We start from the raw sequence: 11,167 nt of genomic DNA on the forward strand, positions 1-11,167 counted from the left end.
TCCTCTTCAGAGATTTCTTCGTTTAGCTCTATATTCTGGGCTAAAGTAATACTCGGGAGGCTCAGATTATCTAGGTAACTGTCAATCTGTGCTTTTGTAGGAAAGCAGTCTTCTGAATAGAGGGCCCCAAACAATTGCCCAAATTCCTCCTTAATGATTGTTTCATCTAAGGTTTTTTTTGGGGGGTTCCCTACTAATAGTTCTTTAATTTTATTTCTGGATTGATCCGATTTTATTTTCCACGCGAGAAGCTTGCCACATCCTTCACCATATTCATAGTGGGCGAGTTTACTCGTCTCCCATTTTTCTTTTTCCCTCGCCTCCAAAGAATCTCTTAACGATGTTTCTTTCTCCTTCCTCTCCTGGTTAAGGGACCTAGCTATTGGATCAGGGTTGGTCCTATGGAGCTGTATGTCAATCGCTCTTATTTCTCCTTCTAATTTATTTAGCGAATGTCTCGCAGTTTTGTTTTTATAAGCAGCAAAACTCTTAATGATACCCCTCATCACAGCCTTGTATGTATCCCATACTACCTGACTGCTCACTCCTTCGCTATTCTGATCAAAGAAATGGGTAGTTTCTAGCTTTAGATGGTTTATAAAGGCTTGAACTAAAAAAAGGGATCTATCAATCGTCCATCTCTTGTGGGTGGGTAATTGTTCTAACTTCAAATCCATTTTAACTGCTGAATGATCCGAGAGATGTGCCGGTAAATGTTCCACTTTTTCTACCTTTGCGGCTAGAGTGCTATCAAGGAGGAAAAACTCAATTCTAGAGGAGTGGCCCAATCTTTTATTTTGAAAAGTGAACCTTATTGATTGATCCCCTTTAAGGCTCCAAATATCCCTGAGCCCTAGGTCTTTCATTGATATTCTCAACCAATCTCTCATTTTCGGGAGGGAAATGCCTTTTCTAACTGGGGTTCTGTCCATTTTCGGATCAATAATGATGTTGAAATCTCCCCCCCCAGATTATGGGTGATGTAAAATCAAGTAACTGTGTGTATAGACTCTGGAGAGGTTCAGGGTCATCTAAGTTGGGGCCATAGTATCCCACTATAGTGAATGGTTTTTGGTGTAGGATTACTTCTACTATTGCCCATCTTCCCTTGTGATCTACCTTCGAGGAAATTATTCTAGTGTTCAAGGATTTTTTTTAAATAATTGCCACGCCTTTAATGTTGCATGCCTGATTTGTGCAAATTGAGGTATGTATCCATCTTAAATTTTTAGTGAAAGCTTCCCATTCTTGCTTTAACAGGTGAGTTTCTTGCAAAATTAAAATTTCGCATGCCGAGTTTTTAAGATACTCGAATATAGTTTTTCTCCGCTTTTGTGTTCTTAAGCCATTGACGTTCCAAGATAGAATACTAGTCTTTACATAATTGGGCATTTTTTTTTTTTCTCGACCTTGGTTATTGTCACAAACTGAATGCAGCACTGGTTTTCTCCGATCTTTCTAAACCCTGCAACTTGGGGACCAATTTTATTTGATTTTTTCCCTACTTTGCACCCCACTGTAGTGTAATTATTTTTTATATTTTGTTTTTTGTGTTTCTTCACTTGTGCCCACCCATGTCATTCTTTATAGAGAAATGTATTAAGGGTACATTGCATGGATACTCAAAATCCTTCAAACAGGTACAGCAACTTCATACAATGATAATAAGGATAAGAATGTACATCATGTTTATCAGTCGGAATTGAGGAGGGGGTGTGGTTATACGGATGAGAAAGAGGCAGGAAGGGGAATATGAGCTAGGGTGCTCCAAGGGGAGCTCACATACAGTTCTAGATAACACCAATAAACGTGAAGTCTGGGTGGCTGTCTGCGGGTGGTGAGGTGTCAGGTATCCAGTCTCCATATCGCTGATATCTGTGATGCCCATACTGTCACAGGTTTTAGGGTTGGGGATGGAAGAGAAGTATCCCGGAGAAGAAAGACTTGCTTGGCAGGTAGCGAAGGAATTGGAGCATCGGTAGTGCGACTGGAGCCATGCACCTTAGGATATGTGTGGAGTATGAGAATGGGGTAGGTAATAGAGCGTGAAGGAGATATGGAAAGGAAATTAGTGGGGGTTAGCAGCAGTTTCCTCCAGTCCTGCTTTCATTGGTGTGGACATAGGTCGCTGCTGAGAAGTGTATGGGCTATTACAGGGAATGTGTGACTCTATCTGGTCTGGTGGTGTCGGTGGTCTTATCCACTGTCCTTAGGGCAGAGAGGGAAGGGGTTTATTTGCTAAGGGTCTGTGCATCTGCATGTCGGGGGAGAGCGGGAGGAGTTGTGGGAATGAGGGTGATGTCCACTAGAAACAGGGGTACCCCAATTAGGATAATAAGGTAGAGCGAAGGGGAAAATAAGCTCATCAACAACTCAAGAAAAATATGCTCTACCTAAACATATATCAATGGATCAGGAAGATCTCTCTGATTAAATAAACAAATTTGCCACCATAAAGAGAGGAACACACACTCATAGAAGGCATCAGGCAGTTGATAAAGAAGATTTATGATATTTTTATTATTGTTTTTTTTATATAAATCATATAAGATAACGAATTCAATCAGTGAGTTAACACATAGCTCCTAAACAGAAAATGAATGCACATATGATAATTGATAATACACAATACACATAGTAATCAAAAAGTGGGCCCCCTTCGGGGGTAGAAAAGAGTGAATGTATAATTAAATAACAATCAAATGATCAGGCATACAATACATTCATACACAATCAACCTTAAATGGTAAAAACATACATTGACTCTTAATTAAAAGTAGAGGGACAAAAACAGTGAGCAGAGGGGAAATCTCCTCGTGGTGAAAGGGTGTCTAGGATCAGGCACCGCTAGCTCATAGGGGGGGGGATGCGTCAGGACAAATGCAGTGGGACACGCCGACGCGCGTTTCGGTGCAATCACCCATAAAAATGGGGTGCCACCTTCTTCAGGGCGTTTTCTTTGATGTCAGGGGGCCTGCAGATATATAACATATAAAAGATTTAAGAAAAAAGAAATAGAAGAGAGATAATGAATAACAACACATAATAGGAGCTTTACACATACTAATAGATAGTGCAGTAAATCTAAAGTAAATCAAAAATAATGATGCAACAACTTAATTCTCATGTCACAGATAGACCAGACTTTAGGTGGCAAATAAATATTCATATTCGGTACAAAAAAAGTGAATTAAAAATTAAAAATTTTGACCAATGTTCAAAGAGCAATCCAAATCTGGAGAAACAATATTGCTGCACCTCGTTGGTCATCTAGCATGGGATGGACCACCCATGGATGAACCAAAAACAGATCAGAAAAACTACGCATCAACAGGATAAGAAAATCAAACAATGAAACTATGTTCACTTCTGAGAGAGAGAAATTAATAAGTAAAAAATGATTATAGATATAAATAATATAATGGGGCCTCACCCAACTCAGGTAAATGGGAAGCTTCAAGGATGGTAGTGGTAGATGGCAATAAGGGAAAAGGATAGTACCACTTGCGTTGGGGTTCTAGAAAGTAGAAACAATTAGAAAATAGAATCAGATAAGTCAACAATAGAGCTTACTAGTAACCCAATCTAGAAATAAGGATAGAGAAGCAAAGGGGGGGATGGGGCTTGCCTTTAGATATGAGCGACTGAGGCGGTCATAGGATAAGTCTTCTAAGTTCATGTAGGTTCCATATGATATAAAGAAAACGGTAGTTGACTGGAACGTTCCTATAGGGTTAAGAGAACAGGCTGAATGATACTGACGAAAATAGAACACGGGTGAAGCATCAGTTTCAGTAAATAAATGGACGGCATCAGCTCGGTAAACAAGCATAAACCAATAAAAAAAGGATAGACTAAACAACACATGAAGTGCGTTTAGAGGATGATAGTAATGAAAGTGCAAATATTACCTGTGGGCAAGTATAATATAGAGCTTTAAAATGGAGGCTCTTAAATTCTTAAAGGAAATCCCCTCGGGTCGGGAAGTCAGTTCCGTGATGTCCGTGGGTTAACTGAGAAGAATATATAAACCGGAATAAGTTTTGGAGTCAAACAACTAAGTAAACATGAATAATGACCAGGGAGTGTAAACATTAACAACGAAAAAGGATAGCCCAAACAATCAAAACGTTGAAAATGAGGTTTCATAATACCTTGGGAGGGTCTGAATACCAAGCCTGAACGTTTATAAATCCAATTCACAGAGGAAATGGTAACGTGGAATCTCCGAAGGTTCGTCGCTTAATGGCAGGTAAAGTAAGAAATGAAGAGCGTTGACGTAGTTGCTAAAAGTAATGAAAACATTATTTATGAGCAAAGAATAAAGGAGTACGTCCTCGCTGACATGCAAAGCTGTGGCCGCAGGGGCGCGGGGGAGATACTGAAAGCTGCATGCGATGGAGGCAAACAGCTGAATGTAATTAAAGAAACAGTCTGCGCCGGAGACAACATATGCGCGAAGCAAAGAGGAATGCGTCCTCGCTGACATACAGGACTATAGCCGCAGAGGCGCGGGGGAGAAGATAAACTGCATGCGATAAAGGCTAAAAGGCTGAACTTAATTAAAGGAGCGATCAGCGTCGCCGAGAAAGTACCTTAGTGAACGCTTCATCAAGTTCAGAGCCGACACGGGGCTCATCGGTCAGAGTAGAGGAACAGGTTGCTGTGGCCAGGAACCGCGGGAAACGAAGGGTGAAACGTCAGAATTTTAAATATGATCGCCAGCCAATAGCAGGATAGCATGGTCTCACCGGGCAGGGGCCAATCAAGGAAGAGCAAAGTCGGAATAAAAAAAGATTGAAAATCAATTCTCGGAAATAGGAATAAACCAAGGGCTAGATGGAAAATGCAAATGACAAGCTGAGATGGGAGAAGGTATCTCGCTCGTTAGACAGAAAAGCAAAATTACGAGAAAAAGATGTGACAAGTAATTTAAACAGCATCAGATAAAGGAACCATGTAACACACGGTCAAAGTGGGTGTGTGATGGGGTGAACCGGGGGGGACAGCAGAAAGTAATAGATTAACAACGCAGGGTGGCCACGTTGGTGGAAATACCAAACACGGAGATTCATAAAATTGCGTTTTCCCATGGAAGGGATTCGTTGAGGCCGTTTTTCTGGGAGTCTAGAAGAAAAATCCAAAAAACCTCCCGTTTTTTGCGGATATTGGTGATATTGGCGCCCTTATGGCACTGAATTTTTTCCAAGATAGAATAGCGTAAATCGCTTTCAATGTGTCCGGCCTCTTGCCAATGGGAGACGAGTGGGGCTGAGAGGTTGTTCCTTCTGATATTTGATTTATGCTCCCCGATGCGTATCCTGCATTCCCTGCCTGTTTCCCCGACATAGGGTAGTTCACAGGGGCACAGGATAACGTAGATGACGTTGGCGGTCCGGCAATTGGTCATAGCACCCAGTTCAACTGAGCGATGGCGGAAGTTGATCTTCTCGCCAACCATGGTGTTGGCGCATGCATGACATGTACCACATTTGTGGTGGCCTCGGATCGGTTGGTTGCCCGTGATGGATCGTTGTGCCAGTGATGGCTTGGAGCTGTCATATTTGGCCTTGACTAATAAATTCCTGAAGTTTTTATTGCGTCTAAAGGCAAATAGTGGTTTGCGGATCCTGGGAGTGTTGGCATCAAGATTGAGAAGATGCCATTGAGAGTTTACAATGTGTCGGATTTTGTTGTTAAGTGCCGAATGTTTGGTAATGCATATCAGTTGCTCCGTTTGTTTTTTCTCCTTGGGGGTAAACAGAACGTCACGGTTGTAGTAGCGTGCTCGTTTGAAGGCATCGCGCACTACTTTCTTCGGGTATCCTCTTTGGATAAATTTAAGCTTCATGTTTTCTGAATGATGGAGATAATCTTGAACAGTGGTACAATTTCTGCGCAGCCGGAGAAACTGACCAAATGGAATGCTGTTCTTTTGACTGGGTGGGTGGAAACTGTCGAAGTGGAGGAGGGTATTCCTAGATGTAGGTTTGGTGAAAAGTGAAACTTTCAGTAGGGCATTTTCATGCTTGACTACCACGTCCAGGAATTCCAACATGAGGGTGATTGTCAGTAGAATTATAGGGGAGTATAAGAGATGGCTGGTATGGGAAGGGATGGAGTGGCAGGGGGAGTGAAGGGGGTAGAAGAGAGTTTTAGTGTGTGGGCTACAGGGGGAGTCTGTAGGAAGGAGGGAGAGAAGGGGGAGGTAGGAGGTGTGCTAGCAGTCTGCATTGCCAGGGTAGGCAGTTGTAAGAAGTGATGTTACTCATTTTAGTCCATATGACTATTGCTGTGACTTTGGAGAAGTTATGGGGCAGATGGGGCCTGAAATACCTGATGTAGGGCTTCCGCCATCACCCTTTTCACGCAGGATAGGTGCCCACGTTTGTAGAAGCAGATCAGACTGGTCTTGTAGATTGCAAATGACATTTTCATGAGAAGTGGTATGGATCACGGCCACTAGCCAGGCCTCTTGCGACGGGGGTGTTGGTGACCTCCACTGTCAGAGAATGTAAATATTAGCTGTGGCCAAGGCTGTGTGGAAGAGGCAGCACTGCAGCCTTGATAGCACCGGTGAGTTCCGTAAATCATGGAGGAGAATAGCTGAGCGGCAAGTCGAGGGGCATGTAGATACTCAAATCCTGTCCTATATAGGATCAGAAGGGTTGTATCAAGGGGCATCCACATATGATGTGGGTTGTATCGCAGCGGGTGCTCACGCGTCTCCAGCAGGTTGGGTGTAGAAGTAAACCTGCTGTGTTCAGTTTCATTGGAGTCCAGTGCCAATTATTTAGTGTCTTAAAAAGGCAGAACTTCAGTTGGGCCTCTGTGGTACCCCTGTCCAGGGCTTCTCGAGTGTCCGCCCACTCATTTTCTTCTTACGTAACAAGCAGACGGGCTTGCCATCTGGCAAAGAGAGCTTGCGATAGGGGCTACGAAAAGAGGAGGGATGAGAGTGTACCATATAATCCAGACCTCACCCCTTTGTGTTTTCTCCTTCTATAGAGATAGAACATCACTGCTGAGGTTTGCAGCAACCACAGGTGGGGCACAGGCACCCCCTCAGCATGTTTTGCTGTTGCATATAACACCAGGATTGCACTGCAGAAATGCCAAACTCCTCCTTCAGCCGGTCAAATGATTTTAGGTCTCCGTTCATGATGAGCTGGTCGAGAGTGTGTATACCTGCTTCCTTCCATTGGGTCTAGGACAGTGCCTATCCATTGATGGGTATGCTGACATTCCCCCACAAGGGGGCTTGCTCATAGAGCTGTAGGTTTGTCCCTAGTAAGCGATGTGCGCGCTGCCAGGCCTTATGTATAGAGTGTAGTACTGAGTGGTTGGGGTTGCATTGACAGGTCCCAGCCCTGTATAAGACAGAGGCCTATGTCCACTGACAGTAGGTTCCATTCAAAGTTCACACATTGTGGCGGGTCTGGGACCCCGTCAGCATATACACCAATTGGAAGAGCTGCAGGTCAAGGGTGCAGTGTTCAATTGAAGGGAGGCCCATTCCTCCCCTAGAATCGTGAGCCTACAGTTTTGATGCAGCTAGTCAGGGTTTCAAGGAGCCCCATACAAATTATCGTATCCAGGAGTCATTGAGCCGAAGAGGAGCAAGAGGTACCTGGACGGGTAGCATTCCAAGTGTGCATAAGAAGCATAGAAGGGTTACCAGCCATACAGCTTGTACTCTGCCCCACTGAGAAAACCCTAACACTGCCTACATCTCGAGCAAACAATGGCTTCATATTGTCCTGGACCATCCCCACTATACCTCTGTTCACTAGAATCGCCAGGTATTTCAGACAGGAGGGTTGCCTGCAGAAAGTGTATCCGTGTATGGTCCCTTTGGTGGTGCCAGTCGAGATTGGGCTTGGGCAGTGAACTTGGCTCCATTCGTGGAGTTTGCAAAGTTTTCTGCACTCTGCAGCAGAGTTTTTTCCCTGCTCACGATCGCGAACGGTAAGTTTGCGATCGCGAACGGTACATTTGCGAGCAAGAGCTGCCGCTCGGGTTGAAATTCTGCCCAAGCTACAGGAATACAAGCACAAACTGCAGTTCGCACTGCACTTCGTCACTCGCGGAACTTCATGGAGTTTTTTTGTAACTTGTCAAAGTTCCGCGTAGCAAAACTCCACGAACTACGCCCAGGCCTAGTCAAGATGGGAAGGGCTTCGGTCTTGTCACAGTTTATTTTATAGCCAGAGAATGACAGCAAATCGATGATGTCCATCAGGGACGGCAGGGAGCATTGCAAATCGGTGAGAGTGTGCAGAACTCTGTTTGTGTAAAGATAACTTGGACTTGCCGGTAGGGAGAGAAATGCCTGTGATGCTAGCAGAGTTAGGGATGGTAGAAGCAAGGGGCTCCATGCCCAGAAGAAAGAGGAGTGGGGAGAGGGGACAGCCCTGACGAGTCCCCCAGGGGATCAAGAAAGGTTCGGATAGTAAGCTCCCACAAATGACATGGGCAGTGGGGCATTCATAGATCAGTCGGACCTTAGAAATGAATTGGTCACCCAGGCCGAAGTGCTCCATCACCTTGAAGAGGTAGTTCCATTTGATGTGGTCAAATTCCTTTTATGCATTGAGGGAGAGGGCCAATGTGTCAGTCCAGAGATCCTTGGCTGACCAGAGAGTGTGCGAATATGGCTTCTGGAGGAGGGGCCGGTCACAAAACCTACTTGTGTGCAATATATCAGAGAGGGGAGGACTTTGCATAGATGGGAGACTAAAATACTGGCTAAAATATGGAAGTCACAGTTTAGCAGGGCAATGGGCCGGTAGATACTGCATAATGGGGGTCTTTCCCATGTTTGGGCAAGATGGCAATCACTGCCCTGTTGGAGAGGGGGCCCAGGGAAGACCTCTGTTCTGCCTCTTGGAAGGCAGTTGGTAAAGTGTCAACTATCTGTGCCCCTGACCACCAATAGAATTCTGCCAGGAAGCCATCTTTTCCAGGGGCTTTATGGTAGGGTAGTTTGGATATACCAAGCACTATCTCTTCTTTGCTGAAATCCCCATCCAGGAGCTCTCTGCCTTTGTCTGAGAGGGGGGAGGTCTGCCTCTCTCGAGAAAGTGGTTAATTTGTCCTCCCCAGCCGATTCTCCCAGAATGTAAAAGGATTTGTAGAATGAAGCAAATTTGATTACAATGTCTTGGGGACGGGTGAGGGTCACGCCTCCTGCTGATTGTATGTCAGGGATGGCTGTGGTTGTTTACAGTTGATGGTGCCATGTCACCATCAGTCATCCTGCTTTTTCCCCTTTCTCATAGTCTAGCCCTTTCATCCGTAGCAGGCATACTCTTGCATTAGGGATAAATAGGCTATTTATGGCCATCCATGATTGTTCTAGGGAGCAGCGGTGCTGCAGGGTAGATAGGAAGGAGTAGAGGCGGGTGTAGGATGAAATGTCCCTCTCCAAGTGCTTCTAACAGGTAGTGACCTGTTTGTTGGCCTGTGCAGCATCTCTCATAAGTTGTCCTCTAATGGTGGCCTTCACTGTGGCCCAGAGGGTCCTATGAAAGGCTACTGACCCATGATTGTCTAAAAGGTTTTCTGTGAGATGTGCCTTCAGTCAGAGTGTGTCGCCTCCAGTATTTGAGTCTCAAATGGGTGCGACTGTTCAGTGGGAGACGAGGAAGTAGTCCAGCCTGGAAAGCGTGCCATGAACCAGGGAAGTAAAAATAAACTCTATATCTGTTGTGTGACCGAGGTGCCAATGGTCCACCAGTCAATTGTCCAACAGCCAGTCCTCTATCAAAGTCGTATATGCAGTGTTGCCTTTATCAAAAGGTCCTGTTCTATCCAAGACTGGGTTCCAATCTCCACCAATGATGTATTTCAAGGCACCTAATTCTACTAAGAGACTGTTTTGACCCTGTCAGGGCTTAGACCAATCCCACACATATAGAGGTGTTTCCAGATGCAATTTGGCGAAAGAGTAGCTGCAACCTGGGTCAGACCACGACTTTATTACTGTAACCGGCAGGGATTTGTGAAGAAGGATTGCTAAGCCACAATTGTGGTGGGGTCCTTTATCTGGGGTTGCTCCAGTGTGCACACTACTGTTGATCACCTTGCCAACCCAGTCTCACCATAGCGTGTCAGACTCTAGGGTGTTTCCTTGAGCAGTGCCATGTCCATATATTTGTCTCTGATATTAGATAATATTTTATTCTTTTAATGTGGTGTGTGAGGCCATTCAATTTCCATGACATAATGCACACATGTTGGGGTAGAATATAGGCAGAGGGAGGTGAACCTTCACTTGGTTTTGTTGAGTGTCTCTAGTGCAGAGCCATAGCATAAATCTCTTCCCAATCAGTCTGCTTCAGAGGTGGGTTTTAAAGGAGAGCGAGATGTATCCCTTTTTGTTCATGAATGAAAGCAGTTACTGATTGGAGAATCAGCTCCTTGTCTTTTTGGCTATGCACTAACCTCTCCTGGTCTCCACCATTGCTCTGTGATCCACTGGTGATCGCCGCCTGCTGCCAGGGGCAGGGAGGAGTTATGTTGTTGTGGGCTTGCTGGTCATGGTGCAAGATAAGTCCATGTCATGCGGTCCGATGTTATTCACAAACAGGCCCAGGTCCTCCGGGTTGTAGATGTCTTTGGATATGCCATCTTTGGTAATCCGGAAGCGTGCAGGCTTGAAAAGGCCATACCTTGTGGCAGTCTTTGGTCTCCATATAAAAGTCTGCTACCACATGGATTTCATGTCCTTCATACTTGAATGGGCCTTGTGAGCGTGCTACATAGAGCAGTTGCCACACCTGTTTGTGGTGCAGGTAAAAAGCAATGAGGGGTCGAGGGCATGTTGCGGCATCCCAACATGGAAGCATGATGCTTTCACTTTGATAGCTTTATTTCGGTCGATGACCATAAAAGCACAGATAAAATATTTACATAGACATAAAAAGCATAAATAATTCAACATTTAAGATAAAAAGTTATTAAACACAGTTATCAAAGTAGCACAATGAACAATTCTAGTTCCATTCTAAAATATACAATGCACATATCCAATCACAGATACAAAGGTTAAAAGGGACCCAACGCCTTTAGAATACGATTACGCGTATGCCAAACATTGGTAAGAAATTTTGATAGGGCAAAGACAGTTGGGCCAGAGACATCAGATTTTAAAATCCTATACATT

At 44.6% G+C, this 11,167-nt stretch overlaps 2 long non-coding RNA genes across 2 annotated transcripts; both read right to left on the bottom strand.

Moving 5' to 3' along the window:
- Positions 1-2,501: 2,501 nt before the first annotated feature.
- LOC146788736 (uncharacterized) lies at positions 2,502-3,498 on the bottom strand. The gene is made up of 2 exons (XR_014969706.1): positions 3,434-3,498; positions 2,502-2,974 (listed from the first exon to the last, which is right to left on the bottom strand). It is a non-coding gene; the product is annotated as an uncharacterized LOC146788736 (long non-coding RNA).
- A 93-nt stretch (positions 3,499-3,591) lies between these two features.
- On the bottom strand, positions 3,592-4,731 carry LOC146788737 (uncharacterized). The gene is made up of 4 exons (XR_014969705.1): positions 4,596-4,731; positions 4,155-4,286; positions 3,912-4,013; positions 3,592-3,726 (listed from the first exon to the last, which is right to left on the bottom strand). It is a non-coding gene; the product is annotated as an uncharacterized LOC146788737 (long non-coding RNA).
- Positions 4,732-11,167: the final 6,436 nt, after the last annotated feature.

Source organism: Triturus cristatus, chromosome 10 (genome assembly GCF_964204655.1).
Source record: "Triturus cristatus chromosome 10, aTriCri1.1, whole genome shotgun sequence".
Lineage (NCBI taxonomy): Eukaryota > Metazoa > Chordata > Amphibia > Caudata > Salamandridae > Triturus > Triturus cristatus.